The following is a 15,110-nucleotide window of genomic DNA, read 5'->3' as shown; positions in this document are numbered from 1 at the left end:
GGGGACACCATCCGGTCCCATTGATGCTGTGTTTTTAGCTTTAGAGAGAGCAGCTTTCACCTGCGCATTTGAGATGTCCGGGAGGCTACACTCGGCTGGGATAGTTATCTCTCCTTTAGGGGGGGAGAGTGGGGTGAAGTTTGCACTGAACCTGTCTGCCAGTATGTTGGCAATGTCTGTGGGTTCAGTGATTTTTGTATCATTTTGGACTAATTCTGAGCATATCTGTGAGTGCAGTGATGGCAGACCTCTGACTCCCACACTTGATCATTTAAGATTAGCTTTCCGTTGCATTTAAGAGATTAAGATATGTGATGGTTGAATACATACACTGCAAATAATTTAGGATAGGAAAATCTGAAAATGCTTTATGAATATATATTTCTTATAGTTTTATTCAAAGGTGTCTGTTTTGAACTCAAAAGCTAAATCTTCCGGAAGGCTATATAAATAGAATCAGATTCTGTCATTCTTTTTCTTAGTTTGCCTTTAAAAGTCCTATCTGAAAATTAGATAGATATACTGATGTGATACAAGACAGTGGCTTGAGCTATGAATGTGATCGTCCCTCAGTTAATTGGTGCAGATGCAGAGTGGTCAGTTGGTTGGGGGCAGAGTGTTTGTTTTTTCTTTCCCTGTTCATGCATACGTCCCACTTTTGGCATTACAGCTTTTTACTATAAGAGCTATGATGTGACTGACCTCTGGGCAAAAATGTGTGGTGTTTCTCCTAAAGTTGGTGTCTTCTGACAAAGCACTGGATTGATTTGGGGATTGAAGTCGTTAAATAACAAAGTCATCAGTAAGCATTGCTAAAACAAACACTGCTATACTAGCAGTGGGGAGATACTGGTACCACAAGATTTGGATGTGAGGTTTGCTGTAGGTGGGAGGAAGCAGGGTAGGGGTTTGAATGATGGGGGAGGGGGTGTTGCTGTGTAACCCTCGGTTATACATTGTTAAGCTGAATGTCCATACTCTTCGTTTTGAGTTTTAAAACACCATTTACATATGTTTCTATGGTGGGGTATAGCAGTGAATGGCGATTCTGATGTTGGAATGGTTGGGTCTATATCAGAACGTCAAGCACTTACAAGCACTTAGGTTGTCAAATGCCTAAATGTCCACACCTAAATGTAGAATTCTCAAAACCACATCTGGTCAATCATGCAAATTTTTTCCCCGTGAAAAAAATTTGCTTGGGCAACAAAAAAAAAAAAAACATACTTTAAAACCCTAATCAAGTGGGGGTCTTTTCCCTTCCCCTCACACACACCCAACTAAATATACCAACTCCAAGATTGCTCTATATTGGGGAAAGGGCAAATCCCCAATGACGGCCAGCAAATTTTTTCTCTGGGAAGAAATTTGCGTAATTGGCCGGTTGCAAATTTGAGCATTCAATGTTTAGGTGTCGACATTTAGGTGTTCGACAACCTAAACATTTGACAATGTAATAGGAACCCGGAATGGTTCTGTGAGGTGATAGGGCATGTTTTGCGCCATGTGGGAGCAGCAGCAAGGTGCCAGGGCAACCAGTTCAAAAGAAATTAAAAGTTAGAATGAACTGAGACACTTGCAGCCCCAGTGTGCAGGGTTTGCTTTTCACATGGCGTAATTAGTTAAAGAAATGCCTCACAAGGGTGGTTACCTTAGTGGATATTCTAGTTCACAGAATACTAATGATATGAAAGAACTAGGTCAGAGCAAAAAGGATATATTTCATAAGGCTATCAATGTGTGTGTGTGTGTGTGTGTGTGTGTGTGTGTGTGTGTGTGTGTGTGTGTGTGTGTGTGTGTGTGTGTGTGTTACATCATGCCTTTTGGGAAAGAATATTACAACCATTTAAAATACTTTCCAAGAAATTAGAACTCTGATAGAGTCAAGAACAGAAACATTATATTTCCTTTGAGACTGTATTTTTTAAAAGACACAAGAGTTTCAAACACTCTGAAAATATAAAAAATGCTAGATAATGTACTAACTTTCTGTGCATAACCTGTCATTGCAAAAGGGCAAGATTTCTCTTTAACAGCAATAAAGATGTTGTTACATAAAATGCAAAAAGAGAGGAATTACATGTTGTACATCCATACATGCTGTTAAAAAGACTAGATGCATTTGGATGAGGGATTTGGGGATGAGAATATTTAGTACATTTGAAAGTTTGGTGTTTTGTCAAGGGAGGGTGTAGAGGGTGTACCCAGGAAGACTGCCTGTCAAGAGTGCATGTGTGGTCCACCGTCAACAGCCATTGGGGGAGGGTTATGGGGGGCTTTCCATTGCCCAGCTAAACACTAGCTTAGATACATGTTAGAGCTACCTGTTTTTCTTGTTATGGGAATAACCCCTTTTGATATATTGACAGGCTAAAAGCATTAGAGCCCATGCCCAAAATAGTTGTATGTGTAGTTTTATATTATTTGCTATCACTCTTTACAGCCTCAGTGGTTATCTGATTATGTATAAGGCAAGCCAGTCCAGCAGGGACACAGTTGGAGTCCCAGGGATGTATTTTCTGTGTCCCATCCAGTTAACCAGGTTGTTCTTGAAAATGGATAATGAGGTACTCTGATGTGGAGAGGGAAGCTATTTCACAGATGGGGGAGTCTCTGGGACACAAATCTGTCCTGCTAACATATCCTATTGATGTCACAGATCAGGTTGAGGTCATGCTTGTGGGTTACTCGAGTGCACTTCTGTTATTCTACCGGCGTTCTAGGTTTGGTGAGCAATATTTTCATGCTGTCCCTATTTAGGCTTTTGTCACTCTCTCTCCCATTCGTCGGGCTTTGCCTAGATATGGTTTTATTGCATTAAAGGCTACATGTTGATACAAGGAGTGATGGACAACAGAGAATTTTATTAGCTGTGTAAGTGTAATTCAGTTGGTGCACCAGGTGCATCAGTAGGGTAACAGTTGAGGTTACTTACATACCATTCAACTGTGACATGGCTGCAGCATCTCTCGGGTTTCTGCTCAATGTTTTGGGACATTTACATAACACGGTGGGCTTAGGTCAAATCAGCGACAGTTGCATTCAGAAAGTGGTTTCTGCCATTTGTGTTTCGGTTGTCATACCTCCTAAGAAACTGCAATATTACAAAAAGCAAGTGGAAGGAAAAAGTGGATAAACAAGTGGGGGTGGGGCTTAAAAACTGTCCTTATATTGAGGCATTGTCATACCTTTTAATGCCTCAATATAAGATATATATATATATATATATATATATATATATATATATATATTTTTTTTTTTATTGAATGTTCAGATTTTGCTTCATATTTGGGTTTGTTTTTTAAAGAGTTCTGTTTTTTGGCAATTAGTGGCAAAGCATTAAAGACTAACAATAGGAAATAATGTCAGACATTTGAGGTTTCCCACTTTATACCATTCAGTGGATACCTCAGCCCCTCTTTTATTGATGGCTTGTGAACACTTATTGCTCTAACAGGTTGAGAAGTATGGGCGTTGTCCACATTACCTGGGCTAGGAGGTCAAGAGGTATGTGTGCTTCTACAGCTTTTCACTTGTGTTATTGCTTGCAAGCTAGGGGAGAACAGATGAGTAGAATGTATTACATATACTAATGGCTTATTATGGCATATTAACAGCTTCAACTGGGAAGGTTAAGCAGGCTATATATTTAAAAGAAAAATGGGGGAGGGAAAAAGAGTAGAAGGGGAGCCTTAACTCATACTTACATTAGAAAGATTTGAGGGGGGGTATGGTGGTGGGTCCCCTTGATAGCACTCAATGTTAAGATTTTGGTTTATGGCAGTTCATTAACAGTTTTGTTTCTTTTACAGATCAATGAGGGATAAGCGAACAGTGGACATTGTGCTAGTAGCTGGAATGATGGGCAGTGAGGTCATAAAAGATATGCGTAGAGTCAAATCAGTTGGTGACCTGAAAGTGATGTATGCTGCTTGGCTGGAGTGTTGAACAAGAAGGGCACAGGTGAACTACCGTTAGGTGCTCATTAATCCATGTCAAGACTTGTTGTTGTAGGGAATAGTATGTGGGCAAGTAATGCTGAGGTGAGTTAAGGACAGAGTAGAGTGGATAGATGGGGTTGTTTTGGGGGAGTTTGGAATTGTCCACAGGTGCAGTGGGGTCTCAATATGGTTATTATGGATTGGATTTTGGAGGACATGGTAGTTGGGTTGACCTTTCTGTGGAAATGTTAAGCAGAGGGGTTGTTCAGTGGGCAGTGCTACTTTGATTGGATGTGGCATCTGTGAGGATGGTAGTCAGAAGAATGTATTTGATTGGGTTCCCCTTTATGGTTAAGAGAAGGATTGAACAGAACATTGTAAAGAGGGGAAGAGGGTTCATTGGGATTTGCATTTGTTACAACTGTGACTGGAGGTGTTGGGTTGGAGGGTATAATTTGGGCAGTTGCTTTGGTGGTTTGGATGGCAGGGAGGATTACTAGATTATTTTAACCATTTAGCTAGAGGTTTTGCTAATTATATGACAGGGTTTTGTTTGACAGGGATCCAGTTTGGTCTACAGTGGATGGGTACACCGAATGATATTTGGCTTAGTGGTTAGGTTGTTGGAAATTTTGGTAAGAGTGAAAGGGAACAGCCTGGTCAGGCTGGTGAGCAGAGAAGAGGGACAGGTTTGCCCTCTTCTGTCCCCTCTCTGGTGTGTGGATGTTTATTTCAATAAGTTGGGAAAGGAAAGTGAGCAGTTGAAGGCAATAAGTAGCAAATATGAGTGAGCGGAGGTAAGGACGCTGCTTATTTGGTTTGTGGGGTAATTCAGTAAATGGTATATGAAGTGAGTCACTGGATGCTGTTTCATAAGTAAAGGAGTTGGTGGGATGTGTAATTCAATAAATGGTATATGACGTGAGTTGTTGGATGCTGCTTCATTAGTAAAGTAAGTGAGTAGAGGTATAGACGCTGCTTACTGGGTCAGAATGAGTAAAGTCACACTGTCCTGATTAACATTACAGGGATAGTTATGCTGTGATTAAAATCAGCTGTACTGTGTTCAGTTGTAATTAATAATATTGGTTATCAAAGCCATGTTATGGAAGTTTAATAAAGGTTGTCAAACGTCATTCAGTGTGATGTGTTTTGTTGAAGGGGACCAGGGCAATGATTTGTAGTTGTTATAATTTTTTGTTCATACTCATCTTTGAGTTTCCTAATTGTTTGATTACACTCTTTAGCAGTTTGCCTAAGTTTGTTCTTAAAGGAGGAAGACTGAGATCTCTTATAAGCAATTAGCAATTCTTTCACTTGTTATACAATTTATTTATTTAAACAGGTGTTCCACCATATGGGCTTGATTTTTAATTTCTCATTATATTTGCTGCTGTACGGACTGCCTTATCAGATAAGCCTAAACTAGTTAAATATTTTAAAAATCCTGATGCTCTTTCAGAATTCTACATTGCTTTCTTTCTAGTTTTTCACAACAGTAACACACACTATGTATTTAAACCATCCCAATGTGCTATTCCATCTAGATTAAACTTATTTCTTATTTCTCATTCCTATATCATGCATGTTTTTGCAACCTAAATGTACCCTTTGAGTCTTGCATTTTACTCTGCATTCTACACACACACACACACACACACACACATATATATATATATATATATATATAGAGAGAGAGAGATAATTAATGTCTTCTGTTATTAATTCCAGTAGAGATGCATCTTGAAGGCTTCCTGTGTTATTCTGTAGTAAAAAAAAAAATCAAAGAACTACTGAATAACAAAATGCACATCTTTTGCACTGTTAATAGTATTCCAGATACCAAGCTTAGAATTAGACTGACTTGCATTTTTAGCATTTGTCAGTGAAGCTTGATCGAGATTATCCACGTTTTTGGATTAAGAAATGACAATGACAAAAGCATCTCTGGGCAATGTTCAAAAATATAATACCAACTTGACTTTGATCCTTCATGTCAGACTCATCAATATCCTGATCAGCTTTTATATAGTTACAAGTACTTCTAGTCATGATTCCTATGGTTTATTACTTTTTTAAATATAGGTTTCTCTGCATAGGCCTTGGCATACTTCATACTATTATTTAATTAAACTTGTAGATCAGGCAAAGAAAAAGAAATCTAATTCTGTGACTAAAAGAATTGTATTGCATATAAAGTTGTGTATTCTGTGAAAATTGTGACTGCATTTAGTAAGCATCATATGGATTTGTATTTTTCTCTTTAAGCAAGGCCTAATACCAGGTTAAATTTAAAATTACAAAACTGAATTTAACATCCCTCCTATTAACAGTAAAATAAGCAGATTTATTTTATTTTCATGTTGATACCAATAAAGCTACATTTTATTGTGCATTATGTAAATGTTAATAATGTAAATGTATTATGTAAATATCTAATTATATTATCTGCAATTATGTAAATTAGGTAAATGTAAATAAATATATTATTTACCTCAGGCCTGAATGATTACAGACTAGTAGCCCTCACGTCCACTGTCATGAAAAGTTTTAAAAGACTGGTCAAAAAACACCTGTCAGCAAAACTACCAGTTGCATTCAGCCCACTACAGTTTGCATATCCTGCCAATCACTCCACTGCAGATGCCATCTTGGTTGCGCTATATCTTGCAATGATACACCTGGAGAATAAGGACAGTTACATTAGGACACTGTTTATTGACTTTATTTCTGTATTCAACACAGTCATCCCACAACAGCTAATTGTGAAACCTGTCCATCTTGGCATTACATGTGCAACTGGATGCTGGACTTTTTGATCAAAAGACCAGAAAAAGTATGTGTGGGCAAGAATTCTTAAAGAAACATCACAATTAACACAGGAGTACCACAGGGATGTGTGTTGAGTCCCCTATTGTTTTCCATAATAACTCATGACTGTATAGTCAGATTTAATACCAATCACATCATCAAGCTTGCAGATGATACCACATTTGTGGGCCTCATCATTAAGCATGATGAAGGAGTATGCAGGGAAGAAGTGAATCTACTGATTGACTGACATGCTAGATATAACCTTGATCTCAATATCATCAAAACCAAGGAGATCATAATAGCCTTCAGGAGAATACATTCAGCTCACTCTCCATTCATGATTAATTGAGCGAGGGTAGAAATAGAAAATAACACAAAATTCCTGGGAGTCCACATTGCAAAGGACTTATCTTGGTCACTAAATGCCAGTTACATAGTCATGAAAGCCTACCAATGCCTGCATTTTCTGTGGAGGTTAAGGAAAGCTAATCTACTACCCTCCATCCTTATCACCTTTTACAGGGGTGCCATAGAAAGCATCCTAATGAGCAACTTATGGTGCGGTACAGGGCTGTTCAGTTGTAGATCAGAAAGCCCTACAGAGTGAGGTGAAGGTCTCTCTGAGAATAACAGGCTGTAACTTCCCAGCAATACATGGTCTATATACAACACATTGCTACAACAGGCCACGAAAATAGCCAGTGATCCTACACATCCTGCCTATGGTCTGTTTGCAAGTTTGTCATCTGACAAACAATACTGCAGCATGTACTGTAAAACAACCAGGTTCAGGAGCAGTTTCTTCCCACAGGCAATTAGGTTCTTGAGCTCTAGAAGCAATCTCAGGAATACTAGTCATTGACAAGGTCTTGTGTTGGTCAAACCATTTTGGTGCAATAGAAATTATGAGGTGCTTGCTTATAGTTATCTGTTTACAATGTCAATCAAGTGCAATATTTATCTGCTAGTTATTCTAACATATCAGAAAATAAGTAACTAATAAATAAATGTGAAATAATCAATCACTCCACTGCTAAAAACTGTAGACATAGTAATTTATAGTAGTGTGTAGTAAAATAACAGTCTAACTTAAAATTAATGTTATGTATGTTGCATGTGTTATATGTAATTTGTGTGTGTGCAATTGTCATCTCAGTATTAAGCTTGATGCATGCAATTTCGTTTAGGTTACCCTTGTGGAGTCTAAATGACAATAAAGTTCACTTTGACTTTGACTTATTTATTTGTCATTGCGTAACAGTAAAATCCAACTGGGTAATACCCATTTTCAGTGAAGGCCCGGGGAGAAAAGCACCATTTTTTATATTGCGTTATACTCAGTTCCAGTTAAGCACAGCGTAGTTATATTTCTATTTTAATTTATAGGCATTCAGTAGTCAAATTTATACATTCTAAGATATTGCAGAGGTAGAAGTTACTAAAGAGAAAGTCCACATGCAGCTTAATGGATTGTACAAGCAGCAGTTATACAAAAAAATTCAGTGAGAGGTTGAGAGTATTCTGTTTAAAGAGAACAAACACTTCCATGTACAAGTAAAGAATCTGGTAAAGAACAAGGCCTGGTTGCCTGTCTGCTGATAATTATAGAGCATTAAGTGAGAATTTGCCCCTCACTTCTTGTTTCCTGTTTTATAAATTTTCCCAACCATAGTTTTGGTGAAATTCCCTTTTAGAAGCCTGCATCATAGTCATTCCTAGTTCTTGTCTAGATCTCTCTCTATTTCCAACTTATACACTCAATTCATTAATCAATATGCAACAGTAAATTCTAGGCAAAATGGTATTCCTTCGAAAGAAACTGTAAGAGATTCCTAGGTTTGCATCATGCTGATGGTTTCAAATGGCTGTAATCATTCTCTCTTAAATTCATATTCTTCTTTGTATACTTTCAGAAAGAAAGAATATCTATATTCCTTGGGTATTTGTATCCCTTGGTGTGGGAAAAGGTGACAGTGTTGTTTGAGATTTGACGTCCCTGACTTTTGTAGTAATACATTTCCTCCTTGTTTTCTTATTTGGATAAGTTAATTAACTGCACGATAAATTAAATGACATAATTAAGCTCAGGCTATACTGCCAAAGGGAGAATCAGGAATGCCTTTCCAGACTTTTTTCCCTTTCATCCCGGGATAATGCAAAAATAGTTTTTATCTATATTCTTATTTAACTTAGCTATGGAACCCCTTATCAGAAGGATAAAACTTAATAACAAATATCAACAGTTTCTATATATGATGTTCCTGTTACATGTCTAGCCTATTCATAAAATGCATGACTTTTCCTTTTTCCTCCAGTATATTATCTTTTATCTTCCGTACTGATCATTTCTAATTATGAATGAAATGTTGATAAGTCATGTGATCTTCTCACTAACTCTCAGCTGTATTCAAAGATTTTTTTTTTCCTGGGCATTGGCTGGATCCTCACAGCTTGAGTTATCAAGGTCTTTACTTAGTCCTGGCTCCTATCTAATGCCAAATGATTTTTTTTTTAATTATCAAGGAAAAAATAATTTCCAATTTAAATAGACTGACTAGTCTATCTAATGATTGCTGCTAAACACTGGTGATGGTGATGTTGATGGTGATTGACTGACTGATTTTTTTTGTTTATTTTATTTATTTATTGCCTTTGTTTACCAGGAAATCAAACTGGATTTAGTTAGACCCCTTTTCAATGGAGATCAGTGGGGAAAAGGTCCTTATATTTTTTTTTTTGTAAAAATTATCAAGATTACATATAGAATGACAGTGTACAAACAATATACATGTATTTAGAGACTACATGATATTTAAAATAGTATGCATAACTTGGCAGAGTTTCTGAATATTTGAGTGTGTGTGTGTGTGTGTGTGTGTGTGTGTGTGTGTGTGTATTTACAAAGAACATCATAATGTATGCAGCATTGTATATCTTATTTAAAGAGTGACCTTATTAGTTTAAGTCATTTATAGTGTGCATTCTTTTTCATTTGGTGATATAGCATACAGAGTATAAACCATTTATTTTTATTAACAAAAATAAAGAGAGAGAGAGAGATGACAGGATTCTTAGAGGCATTATTTATTTTGGTTGCTTTTATTTGGATGCCCAGTCTTCAGAGAAAGACTGAGACCAAGATAAGAGGTATTATTTTTTTAATGCAGCATAGTATACTGTATGAATGAGATCAAAAAATGGTTCATTCAACTGTAAATATAACAAGGAACTAAACATTTGAACTATTAAGCATTAAAATTAGTCATTAAATATATTGAAGAACATAACTCATTACTGGTTAAAAAAAAAGGCAAGAATGACCAAGATTTCTGCCCTATTTCATGTCTAAATCATGGTTTGAATATCCCTTCAGCTTATAACATACCAATAAAACACTGGTCTCAAATCTTCTGGGATGTTCTTCCAAAAACTGAAAATAATGCTATTATACGTGATATCACATTATGTATCCAAAGAAGTCCATCCAAGGAAGATTGTAATCACTCAATTTAATGCCTACCAACTAAAATGTTACATTGTCAACAACTGGCAAATGATGCAAAACTATCAGATTAATTTAACCAAGTAAGGTTTGCCACATAATGTAAATCAACAGGCATGACCAAACCATACGAAAATAATCTGTGTTGCTGCAAGAACAGTGTCAGCACTGCGCATTTTTTTGAGTACCATGCTTTGCCAACTGACTGGAGTATGCTGCTAACAGTGTACAAGTTTAAAAAAAACAAAGGATAACAAATATGGGAGCCTAGTATCATATGTTGTCTGGAAGAGATTAAGCCATCCTTACTATTGAATATTTTGTTTACAGAAAAGTGATGATTTCTCTCACCTCCATTATAATTTTATAAGGGTCTGCCAACAAACCATTATACCCTGAGTTTACTACACAAGCCTTTCCTTGTATTAAATGATTTGTTAAAACACTCCATTAGCTGGCTCTATCACGGGCAGCAGTAATCTACCATACTCAAGTCTACCTAACTTGACTTCAGATACTGCCATCTATTTAGTTTCCATTTGGGTAAATGTATCATTTAGCTACATCAGGGGTTGCAACCTTCCTGTATCTAAGTTACAGATGTCTTTTACCTTCAATACATCTATTTTAATTCAACTAACTGACCAAAGTTTTTGGTGTGTCATCACAATGAGCTCATTGTTCCAAACTGAAGGAAACAATCCTAGTTCTTACCTTATGTTTGTTTCAGACTCTGCTTTCTAACCAGAGGTTCTCACCCCCCAGGACTCCATACTTGTTGAGAAGAGTGAAGGCAAATAGAATTGTTTGCTTAGTCATAAAGTTCTAATTCTATACAGGTCCATATTGAGGTGGAATGGAATATAGCCTGTTAGTAATACCATCAAATCACCAAAACCCTCTATGCCTGCAGATCAGGAAGGCCAAATGCACCTAGCTTTTTAGGGTTCATCAACCTGAAATAGCGTATCCTGGGCAGTTTACCCTGTCACAGAAAGTTTCCAATTGTGTCAAAATCAAGAGAACTGGCCATGAGTTATATGGTGTAGAATGAAGAGCACTTTTGATAAGACATTTATTTTAACAACTTCTATTTTGTGAAAGAAATGCAGAGCAGGCAGTTTCTGCTGGGAAAGCTTTTCCTTAATTTCCTGGGTGGCGTATGGCACTTTATGACTAAGCAAACAGTTCCATCAATGTTGACCACTTTATCGATATGTATGACCATATATATGCACTCCCAGATAAATATATTCGGTAATAGTTCTAAGAGGAATATTAGAGCTTTGGATTACTTTCACCCATGTAACCATACTTTGTGAAAATATTAAAGATTTCCCTTGATTGATATGTAGCCTCCTGAGTTTGCTGGTGTCCTGCAGAATTTATATTAAGAATTATTACTTGCGGGTCCTTGACAGATATCAGGTTTATCAGCAAACCACTTGGTCACCAAACATTTATTCCTTTCTCCTGGATTCTACGGTACTCAAAGTGGGCATGCATGCATAAAACCAGAACATTTACAACCAAGACAAACAGAAAGGGGCTAGGGAATAGCTCTGATGAATACCCATGTGCAATGTGACACTGGGATAAAAATTTGATTGATGAATATACAGATGCTTGTTTTAATGTAAAACAATTTATTCATATCTATAAATGCTTGAGAGACTCTAACATGTGTATAACAAACCAAATATAGTCCCAGAAGGTAGAGTCAAATGTTTTCCTGAAATCCAACATGATCACACATGCATCACGTTACTGCTCCACTCACATGGCCTGGACATCAAACCAAAAATGAACCTGGTCAGTAGTACTCACCTTGCCATTTATAAATCTTAAACAACCTTTTCTAGTCTATTAATCAGAACTTTTGGAGAAAATCTTTAGATCGATTTGCAGCAGAGAAATGTGCTAGAGGCCCAGACCAGTTTAGGAAATTTTTTTATTTATTTACATTTGATAACCGCGTAATGCCCGACTGGGCCAGAACCCCATTTTCAGCAGACACCCAGGGAGAAAAGCTCCAAGGAAGATTACATAATTGCACATTTGTACATATGACAATTACAATAAGAGTTCAAATACAAGTTCCTCAACATTGTATCTAAAAGCATATAACAATGGTAGTACAACAAGCTTATACTATTCATACAGACGAAAAAAATAAAATTTAAAAAAAAAAAATATATATATATATATATATATATATATATATATATATATTTTTTTTTTTTTTTCAGGATAAAAATATCACAAACTGAAGTTAAGAAGGCTCAATTTCCAAAAAATATTGAAAATGGGTGGTGGAGAGAAGGAAGTTAAACAGTAAGGAATTAAATTAGTTAGCCTGGTCCACACCCTTGTCCTCAACTTCTCTGCCAGGAAGGACTTACATCTAATAGTCCTCATATACAGATTGAGCAATGGAGTAGCTGTTTTCCCCTTAATGCATATGTAGAATTCCACAGTTAAGCCATCAAGACCCAGAACTTTAACAGGAGGAAGAGACTCTATAGACCTAATGGCTTCAGGGAGTTCTATGGGTTCTGTTAGAAATCTCACCCATTCTGGGGTTAACTTACAGAGATTAAGCCCCTGCACTGAGGCACTGATTTCAGAAGTTGAGAGAAGTTTAGCCAACAAGTCTTCTAGCAGGGTCTCATTAATTTGCTTTAGGGTCACATGAAAGGTATCTTTAGTGTCACATAAGGCAGCAGTCATAATTTCTTGTCTCTAGTGACATTTGAGAGTTAGCAGATTATTTGATTTAATCCTGTTATTGCAGCAGGATATACACCACCTATTATACTTAGCTAGTATATCTACCTATAATTGTTTTCTGTATTATCTCCTCAAATGCAATAGATTCATTTTTAATGGGTCTATATTACATCATTAAATGCTGAAAAAAGTGAACGATGATTAATCGACCACATGTAAGTGAAAGTTTACAATGTCGAAACCTCAGAACAGCAATTTTTTTCCAAGGGAAAAAAATCATTGTTCCAAACAAAAAAAAAAATTAAAAAAACTTTAAAACATTACATAGGGGGGGTTTGCCCACCACCACCCCTCCAACATGGGAGGCTGTGCCCCCACACCCCCCTACTTAAATATACCAACTCCGAGATTGCACTACAGTGCCAAAAATGGCAAAGTAATGGAAGCGGCCGAGCAAATTATCTCCAGGGAAAGAATTTGCTTAAAAGCCACTTCGCTATTTTGCCTCTTCTTTCTTTTACGTTCGATCAAGACGCATTCGACAGAATGCATCTGCAATCACGTAATAGGAACCCCTTTTAACTGTGCATCAGTGCAAACCTGACTTTTATAAAGCTGTTCCAGATCAGTTTTCCAAGCTTCCTTTTTCTTCATTGACATGTTGTGTTCTTGCTTCCTGATCTTGAGCTGTTATATTATCAATTTTGTACAGCGATTTTTAAAAAGAATCCAGTTCAAACATCTCCTCCCTGACTGTATAAATATTTATTTATTTATTTATTTTTTTATTTATTTTACATTTGTTGACCGGGCTAGTCTAGCTGGATATATGTCCATTTTCAGTAGAGGCCCGGGGAGAAAAGCTCCATTGGTTATTACAAGTTTAAACAGAGATAGGCAATACAAGGTTATAATTTATAAACAGAAGTAGATAATACAAGTTATTACAGGTATTATGATAGGAGCAAAAAACAAAAAGTGTAATAAAATTTTTTTTTTTTTTTTTTTTGTGGATTACATTAGTCATACAATATATATCTGAAAACAATAGGTGAGCTCCAAAAGTCCACTACCCACTGCTGTAATGCCCAAACAAAGTTACTATCCCTTAATAGTAAAGGGTGAAATTTCTTTTGTTATGATTTGGGAAAGGTGGGCTTTGGAAGTAAAATAAGTAAAATGTGTGCATAATCAGAGTAAGCAACTGGCTGGATTTCTTTATTTGGCAACCATGAAAGATAATTCAGTCTGATAACTACCGCAGTGCCAACTACATATGCATAGTAATTTACTTGTGGGTTCTGTACCCACCATCTACTAAATCCAGTTCTTGCATAAAGTCATGTTTGTGCCTAATAACTTTAGGCAGTCCACAGACTCCGACAAGAGTCTGTGCCTCCATGGATATAACACCACATTGAAATCCACACCTGCTAAGATAAGTCCTTGAAATGGCAAGAGAGATCTTATCACATTGCTTATACTCAGTATGTTAATATCATCATCCTCACTGGCCCATAGTAATTAATCAAAAGAATAGCCTCGAGGCAGTACATGCAACCAAAATCACCCACTTGCCTGTATTATCAACATTCTTTTTGTAGTATGAATCTTCCTAGTGATTTGTTCAGTAATGTACCACCCATCTTTTTGCTGATGAGGTTCAAGCTGCCACCTAGGTTTCAGGCTATGCTGAGAAATACATTTCTTGTTGCTTTTATTTAACTTTAATTTCCTAGAGTTGATAATAGTCCCATGCCAAATGTGTACATAATACACCATGGATTAAACAAGCAATACCATCTCGAAACCCATTTTTTTAATAAGAAGGCAAAGTGCTATATAACATGGACCTCAAATTAGAATTTTTGATAACAGTTTATTTTAGCAGTTTGTTTGCCAATATCATTCCTGTACAACTACTTTTCCCTTTTTCTGTTTTGTTTTCTTCTTTCTTAAAAATGTGTTTATAACCCTTAAGACTGGAAAACTACATTTCTACATCTTCTTGGTACTAGGTTTCATTTTGTCTGTGTGTGTGTGTGTGTGTGTGTGTGTGTGTCTGTATATCTATATATATATATATATATATATATATATATATATATATATATATATATATA

Source organism: Protopterus annectens, chromosome 10.part0 (assembly GCF_019279795.1).
Source record: "Protopterus annectens isolate FY-2018-M chromosome 10.part0, PAN1.0, whole genome shotgun sequence".
NCBI classification, from domain to species: domain Eukaryota; kingdom Metazoa; phylum Chordata; order Ceratodontiformes; family Protopteridae; genus Protopterus; species Protopterus annectens.
This window is presented reverse-complemented; position numbering follows the sequence as displayed.